Raw genomic sequence first — 12,336 nt, forward strand, 5'->3', positions numbered from 1 at the left:
AAATATTGAGTGGGCGGGACTCATTCTACACCGGTGCACCCGATAGGCTCCGTGAATTGGTCGGATAATTCATTCTTCATTTACTATATGACGTGTATGTGTGCATGTTGAGGTGTGCCGTTTAGGTTGTGGGTTTTGGTGGCAAATGCCAACTGATATGCCAAAATGATGATGGTGCTTGACTGGTCAAAGACCTTCCAAGAACTTCCAAGAAAACGAGTTCAATGTTTGTTCTGTTAGTTATATATATTCATATTTAAGATATATTTTAAGACAGATCCATGCTAATCCTTAACCAACCATTGATCAACATGTTGTTTTATTAACAATTGCCCATACTATATGCCATACAAACAAATGGTGGCATATTCTCAAAATGGTTTTCTTAGACTTCTAACATGCGTTTTGCACCCCCTCCCTTTCCCTTCTCTCTTATCTTTGCCTTCAACACCAAGTAAGCCTGAGGGATAAGTATAGATACTTTTGGCCACACACCGGTGGCTACACGTTCTAAGTACTGCCCAATGTGCTATTGATACATAGCTGTTTGACAGATTGCTTCATGATTATGCCACAAACATTTATTTATCCTACATTTTCCAGAAATATAAGGAAGTATGACCTCACAAAGAGTACCATGTGACCTATGATATTGAGTAGTTACAGTGGCTATCATATAGCTTGATGCCACCAGGGCTACAAAGATCACGTGCAGCTAATTTGTTTAGGACATGTTCCTCCTGTATACAATGAGTATGTTGTCATTTGTGTTTAGTAACCTTACTACAGCGTTGTAGATGTGTCAGTCACATGTTTAGACTCGTATATCCTAAAACGGACTCACATGAGTCATAATTTCAATCCGTGTCCGTTGGGAAAGTGGGTGAGTCTGTATTGTCTCCCGAGTTTAGCAAGCATGAACACCTGTGCTCTATCCTGATTGTGACATGTTTTATTAATTAGGCTGCATAGTCATAATGTACATACCTGATCCACACAAAACACAGAGGAGAGTTACAGTTGAAGTCAGAAGTTAACATACACCTTAGCCAAATACATTAAAGTCAGTGTTTCACAATTCCTGACATTTAATCCCAGTAAAAATTCCCTGTCTTAGGTCAGGTAGGATCACCACTTTATTTTAAGAATGTGAAATGTCAGAATAATAGTAGAGAGAATGATTTATTTCAGCTTTTATTTCTTTCATCACATTCCCAGTGGGTCAGAAGTTTACATACACTCAATTAGTATTTGGTAGCATTGCCTTTAAATTGTTTAACTTGGGTCAAACGTTTTGGGTAGCCTTCCACAAGCTTCCCACAATAAGTTGGGTGAATTTTTGCCCATTCCTCCTTACAGAACTGGTGTAACTGTGTCAGGTTTGTAAGCCTCCTTGCTCGCACACACTTTTTCAATTCTGTCCACAAATGTTCGATTGGATTTAGGTCAGGGCTTTGTGATGGCCACTCCAATACCTTGACTTTGTTGTCCTTAAGCCATTTCACCACAACTTTGGAAGTATGCTTGGGGTCATTGTCCATTTGGAAGACCCATTTGCAACCAAGCTTTAACTTCCTGACTGATGTCTGGAGATGTTGCTTCAAAATATTCACATAATTTTCCTTCCTCGTGATGCTATCTATTTTGTGAAGTGCATCAGTCCCTCTTGCAGCAAAGCACCCCCACATCATGATGCTGCCACCCTTGTGCTTCACGGTTGGGATGGTGTTCTTCGGCTTGCAAGCCTCCCCCTTTTTCCTCCAAACATAACGTTGGTCATGATGGCCAAACAGTTCAATTTTATTTTGATCAGACCGGAGGACATTTCTCCAAAAAGTACGATCTTTGTCCCCATGTGCAGTTGCAAACCACAGTCTGGATTTGTCATGGTGATTTTTGAGCAGTTGCTTCTTCCTTGCTGAGCGGCCTTTCAAGTTATGTCGATATAGGACTCGTTTTACTGTGGATATAGATACTTTTGCACCTGTTTCCTCCAGCATCTTCACAAGGTCATTTGCTGTTGTTCTGGGATTGATTTGCACTTTTCGCACTAAAGTACATTCATCTCTAGGAGACAGAACACGTCTCCTTCCTGAGCGGTAAAGGCTGCAAGGTCCGATGGTGTTAATACTTGCGTACTAATGTTTGTAAAGATGAACGTGGTACTTTCAGGTGTTTGGAAATTGCTCCCAAGGATGAACCAGACTTGTGGAGGTCTCCAATCTTTGTCTCTGAGGTTTTGGCTGATTTCTTTGGATTTTCCCATGATGTCAAGCAAAGTGGCATGCATTTTAAGGTAGGCCTTGAAATACATCAACAGGTACACCTCCAAGTGACTCAAATTATGTCAATTAGCCTATCAGAAGCTTCTCAAGCCGTGGCATAATTTTCTGGAATTTTCCAAGCTGTTTCAAGGCACAGTCAATTTAGTGTATGGAAACTTCTGACCCACTGGAATTGTGATACAGTGAATTATAATTTTAATTTTTTAATCTGTCTGTAAAGCATTGTTGAAAAAATTACTTGTGTCATGCATAAAGTAGATGTCCTAACCGACTTGCCAAAACTATAGTTTGTTAACAAGACATTTGTGGAGTGCTTGAAAAATGAGTTTTAATGACTCCAACCTAAGTGTATGTAAATTTCCAACTTCAACTGTACATAGTTATGCAACCATTATTTCAGAGAAAACAGACCAAATGTGTTGCCAAAAGTTGAGTGTCTCTCACAGTTTAGGAGAGCCCCCTTGAGCTTCAGCTTGGGTTAATAAACTGTAGATCTGGGGAAAGTAAATATAGAGAATATAGGTCTGAAACAGAGCACCCCCGAAGAATCACATACATTTTGTTTGTTAAGTCAGTCAGACAGTTTTCCACATTTTGAAATTCTCTCTCCCTCCACTCTGTTATGAATTGTGTTTATAATCAATGTCCATTACTCGCCAAATAGTCTGACTTCTGTCAATTTCCCAATTTCTCACCCTCCACTGTTGTCTCTGTGTTTATTCCAGCAGTGTTGTAGGCTTTGAAGTCCTCCATTAGTCTCTCATAATCATTATAATAACATTAGTATCAGTGCCCACACAGGTAATCGCCACTAGCAGCCTAATCCAGTCTGGGCTGAAATTAAAGGATCCACTCCCTATAATCTATAATAATCTCTGGTGTGGTGTTATTTTCCCAGGGGGGGGGATCATAACAATGACACACATAAACCAATCAGGAAGTCAACTCACCTTCTTCTTGGCCTCAATAGGCATCAGTCAGGTCTAGCCTGTTACAGTGTTTGGTAAAAATGTACATTATATCGTATAGCATACATTACCAATCTATAAGCATGTTATAAACCTGACATTATAGCTACATAGAGTATTGTGATGTTCTGACCCTAATAAATGAGACATCTCCTACTCTGGAGATGGCAATTCAAATTTGACCAAAGGTGAGTTCCCAATCAAGATTTCTTTTAAGAGACAAAAATTCCAAAAGTATATAATTTCACCCATGCAAAACCAAGGGATGAATATCAACCGCAAGGATTCCGCAATGCATTACATGTGTCTGAATTGGTAACTGATTGATTCAAACTGAGGTTAGGATGTATTGGATATCAAAGCTGGACAGCTCTACCAGGATTTTGACCCATTTATGTAACAACGAGCAGGCATCATGTGACATCAGGCCTGTGAAGCAGTGCCCTCAGTATACTGATGAACAGAGTGGTTACCGCCTGGTTTGATCTCTCAATCATGCATCGGTGTTACTGGTTGTGTAATAATGTGGCAATTAGTGCCCGTGAGTAAGTGCTCTATGCAGCACACACTGTGCTTGAAAAGATCCTCCAACTTTTACTCTCTCTGGCTTTGAAATGGACCGACAGTGTGCTATGATATCCTGTCGAAACAATGTTGTGTTCAAGCGATCAAAGGACATGGACCTTTGATTGTGCGACACTGCTTTATATATATATATATATAATTTAAAACAACGAGGATAAAAGGACTTATTTCCATTGTGGTCCTCATTTTCATGAATGCATGTGGCAAGTTTGGCATGTAGCAGGCAAAAAAAAACAGAGGTGAAAATTTAAGGCAAATTAGTTATTTAGTCATAAAAACACAACATACAGTATACATACTATAGACAAAGGAACGCTATTTAGTCATCATAACCAGGATTTCACCTTCCTTTAAAATCTACACAGAGTGGGAGTAGTTTTAACAGAGGCCGTCTATTCCACTCAGCGGCTCCTTAGTATAAAAAAGTACCTTTCCCTGTCCAGGCTGCTGAATCTATATATATATATATATATTTACACACACACACACACACACACACACACACACACACACACACACACACACACACACACACACACACACACACACACACACACACACACACACACACACACACACACACACACACACACACACACACACACACACACACACACACACACACACTATCCTAGCTTTAGTGTTATGATTGTGTGAATCTCTAACATGGAAAAGAAGTCAGACAAATACCTTGGGGCTGCCCTATGGATGATCCTATGTAAGCCTAGTCTGTGTGGCCTTTGACTCAACGGGCAGCCTGAAACATATGAATATGTGGGCTCAGATTCAACACCAGCTTAATCAACTTGTTCTGGGCTATCTGAAGGTTGCTTTTTAGTAGATTAGTTAAGCCTTCGAACCATGAACTGCTATTGTAACGTGGGGGAAATACACCAAAATATTTAATTCCTGTAGTCGTACTACGCCCCATTTTAATATGCGAGATAGGTCCTTGGGACTAAACTAAACATAACAGGTTCTTTGCATCAAAAAGTGGAGCATGGGAATCAGACAACAACAATTTATTTTCATCGTCACAAGAAAGGCACAATCTCCTGGCCTATGTAATGTCCATATACCATCTTCAGCTCCAGGAGCGCCGTACAACTGTCCTACAAGACAGACTTCAATATCACACAAATAATACTATACATTCCATTCACATACTCAAACAGACAATAATAATGTGTTGCCACAGTCACGGGGGGCGTGCCCAGGGAGGAGAGAAAAGCCTAGGTGGAATATGGACGCCAGTGCCTATACACACTACATGTACAATAAGTCCTATTTCTCATACTTTGTTAAAAACCACCATCACCACTCCCGCCATCCCAAGGCAAGCCGACCAGCACATAGTAAGGGGATCCACTGAATGACACAAACAGGAAGGGTTTTATACAAAAGGCGACACCCTTAAATAACAATCACACACACCTGGCACAGGCAGACCAACAAGAGTGCATTCAAAATAGGTAGACGGTTCTAACCCGTTACACTAGCATAGTCAAAATGAGTGCATTAGCTAGCCCTTTCTTACCTAGTACCTTAGTGGCCATACCTCCCCTCCCATGTTGCCATCTAGTGTACATTCTAAGTAATTGCCTGATGTTTTGGCTGTGAGTACTTCTCCTGCTAGCTGTACCCTGATGCCTGAGGACTTGCTTAGTTTCAATTTAGACCCCAACAGAATTGCTTCTGTTTTGCCGAGGTTCAGAGATAGCTTGTTGTCTATGAGCTATGCATTGATGTTAGTGAGCTCTGCACTCAGTATACTCTCCAGTGTGGTTTAGTTTTTGTGAGACACAAGGAGTGCAAAGTCCTCTTCATACAGAAACAGGTGACATGAGCAAGCATCCTTTATATCATTAATGCACAGTAGGAATAACAGAGGCCCTAGCACGCTCCCCTGTGGCACGGCTTATGTGTAGCCTAGGAGGGCAAACCATTTACCTCAAACACTTGTTCCCTCCCCAATAAGTAGGACTCAACCCATTCAAGAGTGGTACTGCCCAACCTTCTCTCTTCTTGTCTCAGCCGATGTAACATTTGTGTAGTCACAGACTGTCTGATTGGTTGTTTAAACGTTCTGAAATTGCTAAATGTTTTACTGTGATTTCACGGGAGCCCTTATAAACTGAGGCTCCCCAGGGCGTAACAGAACATATTACACACCATAATCTGTGTAGAAATCATTTGTGCTATTGTAACGTTTGTCGTCGGAAGGAGACCAAGGTGCAGCGTGGTAGGCGTACATTATTTTATTTAAATGTTCCACCAAGAAAAACAATAAACAATACAACGAACGAAAAGCTTTGTCGTGCAAACGACATGCACTCTAGCAAAGACAAGATCCCACACTGAAGGAGAGAAAAAGGGCTGCCTAAGTATGGTCCCCAATCAGAGACAATGAAACCCCTTATGGTTTCTGAACAGGAAGCACCACATAAACAAATTACAGAGCTGAAGTGTTCTGATTTTTCTGAGATTAGGTGGCTTCGTTGCAAAACAGCCTAATCATACAAACAAACTACACCTGTGGGCTGGAGGAAGATTTATGGAATCTCCCAGAGTCCAAAAGTTTTCCTCTGTTTCTGAGAAAACCTCTTAACAGATCCCTAAAAAAGTTTTCTATGGATATAGCACTTAATTTTCCATATATACTGTAAACAGTTACAGTATAACCCACTGGGCACAGACATCAATTCAACATCTATTCCACGTTGGGTCAACGTAATTTCATTGAAATGATGCGGAAACATCGTTGATTCAATCAGTGTTTTCCCAGTGGCTACCCAATACCTACTTTTCTTGCTGACACAGCAACTTGATCATAACTCAAGAATGATTTCTCAAATATTAATTTCTACTTTACTCCATCTTCCAACAATTCCATGTGCATCTATTCATTCACCCATCAATTCACTCATATGTTAATTTACGTCCTGCTTTTTCTGTCGTTTCACTTAGTTACAGTGCAGTTCACTGTTTGTGAGTGTCTGCACAGTACCAGAAACCTCACTGTATCTGGTTATCTTACAATTGCTGCCCCCTAGTGAACCTCCTATCAGTCGAATGTTCTACAGTGGAGGACAGTTACTGAGGCCAGCTGCAGAGGCACACATAGCTGAGCCCAGTGGAGCTTTGCCAAACACAAAGGCTTTGACCTCCAATGGGGCTGGGGACAGACCAGATTATAAACATAATTTGTCAGCATTTTTTAAAACACAAGAAAACAAACATGATCAAATTAGGACTTTTTGTAATGTCAAGCAGACCCATGAACCCTAAGTACGAGGCACCATTAAATCATCCATGAGAAATCATTTTGGAGACATGGTCTTTCCCACTGGGATGAGCATTCCTGTCTCCCCCACAACCAAGAGTGTTTGCGTGGATAGTCATCTATCTCTCTGTTTGCATGGCTCTTGTTACCAGCGAGGGGCCGAAGGTGACGGGGGTTGGAGGAGATGGCCTGAGTGAGTCAAGGTTTGGCCCAGTGTGCCCATTTCATGGGCAAATGAGGGATCACTCCTCTGTGTGGTGAAAGATGATAGCACAGACGGGGTGCTTGTTGCTCGGTGGGACAGTGGAGGCAGACAATAGTGGTGCTTCCAGAACTGACAGCGCCTGACTGGGCCCTTTTTAACTGGCGGCAGGAGAACAGGAGATCACAGTATCAAATAGCCAAACAAAGAAAAGATTGATGATAGTATCATGGCTATGTACAGCGAGTTTACAAACATTAAGAACACCTGCTCTTTCAATGATATAGACTGACCAGGTGAATCCAGGTGAAACCTATGATCCCTTATTGGTGTCACTTGTTAAATCCACTTCAATCAGTGTAGATGAAGGAGAGGAGACAGGTTAAAGAAGGATATTTAAGCCTTGAGACAATTGAGACATGGATTGTGTGCGTGTGCCATTCAGCGGGTCAATTGGCAAGACAAAACAATTAAGCGCTTTCGAATGGGTACGAGTGTAGGCGCTAGGCACACCGATTTGTGTCAAGAACTGCAACGCTGCTGGGTTTTTCATATTCAATAGTTTCCTGTGTGTATCAAGAATGGTCCACCACCCATAGGACATCCAGCCAATTTGACACAACTGTGAGAAGCGTTAGAGTCAACATGGGCCAGCATCCCTGTGGAACGCTTTCGACATCTTGTAGAATCCATACCCGGATAAATTGAGGCTGTTCTGAGGATAAAAGGGCAACTCAATATCAGTAAAGTGTTCCTAATGTTTGGTATACTCAGTGTAGAATAAAATAAGGTTAAACCTACTGCAGTTAATCTACTTCATGCATTCTCTCAGAGGCATGCTTGGTTCATTAATACATTTACTTACAGACCTGGCAATGACCATAGGCAGGGGTTAAGTCTGTTTCACCTCCTTGAATGGACAGGGATTTTCAAAATACAACGTGCTTATAGTATTTTTTAGATACAGTAAATTCATGTGACCTTTAATTCACTTTAAATAAATGAACGGAAGAGTTCTTACACCAGAGAGCTCAGGAGAGACATCTCTGACATCTCTACCTGCCCTGAAGCTTCTTCTCTGTATGTTATGAGTGAAAACTATAATAGTTACAGAGCAGGAATATAAAGTTTACTGTACACAAAGCCCTTTGCTACATTTCCTATTGCCTGCGGGTGTGTGCGTGCTCCGGGCGCCTAGGTACCATGGGGGCTCTGTGGATCTCTGACCCTAGGGAAGTAGCGAGGAGGCTGGGCCTTGCAGCCTGGATCAGGGCCTGTTCTGTTCTGATCTGTACCACCTGTCCTTGTGATTGTGATTGTCTCCACCCCCCTCCAGGTGTTGCCCATCTTCCCCATTAACCCCTGTGTATTTATACCTGTGTTTGTCTGTTGCCAGTTCATCTTGTTTGTTAAGTCAACCAGCGGGTTGGCTCAGCTCCTGCTTTTTCCCCCCAGTCGCTCTTTTGCGCCCTCCTGGTTTTGACCCTTGCCTGTCCCGACTCTGAGCCCGCCTGCTTGACCACTCTGCCTGAGCCTGCCTTCAGTCCTGTACCTTTGCCCCACCACTCTGGATTATCGACCCCTGCCTGCCTTGACCTGCCTGCCTTCCCACGGCAGATAAACATCAGGCTCAATTACTATTGTGTTTATGTATACTTAGATGGTATCTGCCTCCTTGAGAGGAAACATTCTGTATTATTGCAGCACTATAGATGTCAGTTGGATTGACATCCTGAACTACCCCTCTTCCTTCCACAGTGGGAGCACTGCAGTATATAGATACCAGATTTTTACATTTACCAGACTACCAGTACATCATAAAACAGTTCCCCTTTTCACTTCTATCGTCAGATACAATACAGTCTAAGACACTTGGGGAAGTGAAACCTTTTGATCGCTACTTGTCCTCATTAAGGACATTTTCACGCTTGCTTTATCTCAGAGGATGAGCAATTGAACGCTGGATTCCCCACGAGAGCTATGATTTGCAAGAGGCCTTCAACCCACTTCCTGTCTGTTGGTTTGTTGGCAGGAACTCAGGTGACTCATCGTATCCGGCCTGACAGGTCTTCTCTTTGCATTCTGAGTGGGCTGTGTGTCATGAGTTACAGAGAATCAGTGACAGGAGGAGCTGACCCACTGTCGCTGTCTCTCTCTGTGTGTCTTTTTCTCTGTGTGACAATAGTAATCGATGTAGGAACTGAGATCAGGAACAAATACAATAGCCAATTCTCTCTGCTTAAAAGTCAGTTTTCCCACGCTAGTGGCGCTTTCAAGTGTAACTCAATATTAACTTATTCATTTTGCTTTGTAATATTATCAACACACTACATAATAACAGTGTATGCACTCATGCCAGTCTGAGATCTTGCTATCTGTGCTATGTCTACGCAGGGCATGGATGCGCCTAACAGGGGAGACACACGAGCGGTGACAAGGACCAGGAATGTCAGCAGCGCTGGGCTGGGTCGTCTTCAGAGGGGAGCTGGACATGGAGATGAAACAGCTGCAAGGGAAGACTTCATTAGTTTGAACTACAGGAAAAGGAGGTTTGAGTACACCCCCATTCTCATCGATGGTGCTGTAGTGGAGCAGGTTGAGAGCTTCAAGTTCCTTGATGTCCACATCAACAACAAACTATCATGGTCCAAACACACCAAGACAGTCATGAAGAGGGCACGACAAAGCCTATTCCCCCTCAGGAGACTGAAAATTTGGACCATTTGGCATGGGCTTTCAGATCCTCAAAGTTATACAGCTGCACCTTCAATTGCATCCTGACTGGTTGCATCACGACCTGGTATGGCAACTGCTTGGCCTCTGACCGCAAGGCACAGCAGAGAGTAGGGTAGTGTTAAGGAGTCTTTTGGACCTAGACTTGGCACTCCGGTACCGCTTGCCATGTGGTAGCAGAGAGAACAGTCTATGACTAGAGTGGCTGGAGTCTTTGACAGTACATCACTGGGAGCAAGCTTCCTGCCATCCAGGACCTCTATGCCAGGCGGTGTCAGAGGAAGGGCCTAAAATTTGTCAAAGACTCCAGTCACCCTAGTCATAGACTGGTCTCTCTGCTACCGCATGGCAAGCGGTACCGGAGCACCAAGTCTAGGTCCAAAAGACTTCCTAACAACTTCTACCCCCAAGCCATTAGACTCCTTAACAGCTAATCAAATGGCTACCCAGCCTATTTGCATTGCCCCTCCCCATACACTTTTACGCTGCTGCTACTCTCTGTTTATTATCTATGCATAGTCACTTTAACTCTACCTACATGTACATATTACCTCAATTACCTCAACCAACCGGTGCCCCCGCACATTGACTCTGTACTGGTACCCCCGTATATAGTCTCTCTATTGTTATTTTATTGCTGCTCTTTAATTATTTGTTACTTTAATTTTAAATGTTTACTTATCTATTTTTAACTTAACACTTATTTTTCTTAAAATGAATTGTTGGTTAAGGGCTTGTATGTAAGCATTTCACTATAAGGTTTGATTTGATTTGTCTTTCTCAAGGCATTGTGGGGGAACTTGATCAGTGTATCCATTGTAACTAAGGCCAGAAGGCTCTAGGTCGTTCTCTCAGGTCTTTCTGTATCAAATCAAATCAAATTTTGTCACATACACATGGTTAGCAGATGTTAATGCGAGTGTAGCGAAATGCTTGTAAATCTAGAACACCTTTATATACTGCAGTTAACAGGGCAGTGAATATTGCTGCCTAGTGCTCAACCAGGAAAGCCAAGGAGATGGATCTTGTGTGTTTCCCTCCCTACTGGCAGTTCGTCAAGTGAAGTTCAAGGCCATGTGTCTTATCAGCTGTAAGAAGCATAGACCATCCCCCTTGACCTGACTCACTACAGGCATAGGGAAATAGCATCACTCTATTGTCAACAATGATTTATCTACAGTATATGCTATTGGGTTGACACTGTGCTCACTGAAGGGGGAAGGTATAGGGGGTGTTTCTTGACATACATTTTCTTGCCAACCACCCACAGCGACAGTCTATCATTCTAAGTCAAGGGGGGATACCAATCCTCTGGGAGAAGGAGAGAAGGCTATACAGAACAAAAACAAAAGACAAAAATGCTTAAGAGCCATGCCTGGTTTTTAATCCCGAGGTGATAGGTACTTTGGTTCAAAGGTCACAGTGCAGGAAGTGTTGGGATTTTCTCAGTGGCGTTACGATGTCAGCAGCCAAGGACAGCAGGCCGCACGGAACTGGGCCTCTGTTTCAGAGGATGGATAAATGTCATCTGCCCTCAACCTCCCTATCACCTAACGGTATTGCAAAATCACTGCAACGTTGTGACAATGTTGCTCTTTGTTCATTATGAGGCATGAGGCAAGTTGAAGCAAGCATACTGTGTAACACTGAAAATGTATAAATCCTATTTAATTCCGATTATTTTCTGTATAGGTCTACGTTACATTTCAACTATATGGGCTACCATCTGTTTTGACCACACACACTGCAAAAGCAGGCATTCCTGTGGGCTGTCCTCTGATCAGTTCTGGCAGACGCTCTGATTCCAGAGTATTTCAGCAATGACATGCAGGCTGGGGAACACTTGTGACAGATATGAGGAAGATATGGTCTCTATTTTAGATAACCAATATATTGATGTTGAGTGCACAGAAAGGTTATGATACAGTTTTGTCATTTTCACTGTAAAAAGTCAATTTGAGCTGTCAAAGACTTGATTCAACGTGTTTATTTGATATGTTGATGTGCATTGATAGACTACATAAGGTTTCCCAAGTGTACCATGCCCTGTAGCCAAGATGTCATTGATGCATGCTAAATACACTAATTGTTCATAATCATTCTACCGCATATAGTGCATGTTTTCAGTAAGATAATTGTCAGCATCTAGCTAACAATGTGCTGCATTTCTAGGCAACAGTGGTTTAGTTTTTTACAAGGGATGAACAGCCAACTACATTAATGAGACGTTGTGGGACATTCTTGCCATGCGCCGCTCCCTGTAACCCAGTGCGCAGAATC

This window comes from Oncorhynchus masou, chromosome 26 (genome assembly GCF_036934945.1).
Source record: "Oncorhynchus masou masou isolate Uvic2021 chromosome 26, UVic_Omas_1.1, whole genome shotgun sequence".
NCBI classification, from domain to species: domain Eukaryota; kingdom Metazoa; phylum Chordata; class Actinopteri; order Salmoniformes; family Salmonidae; genus Oncorhynchus; species Oncorhynchus masou.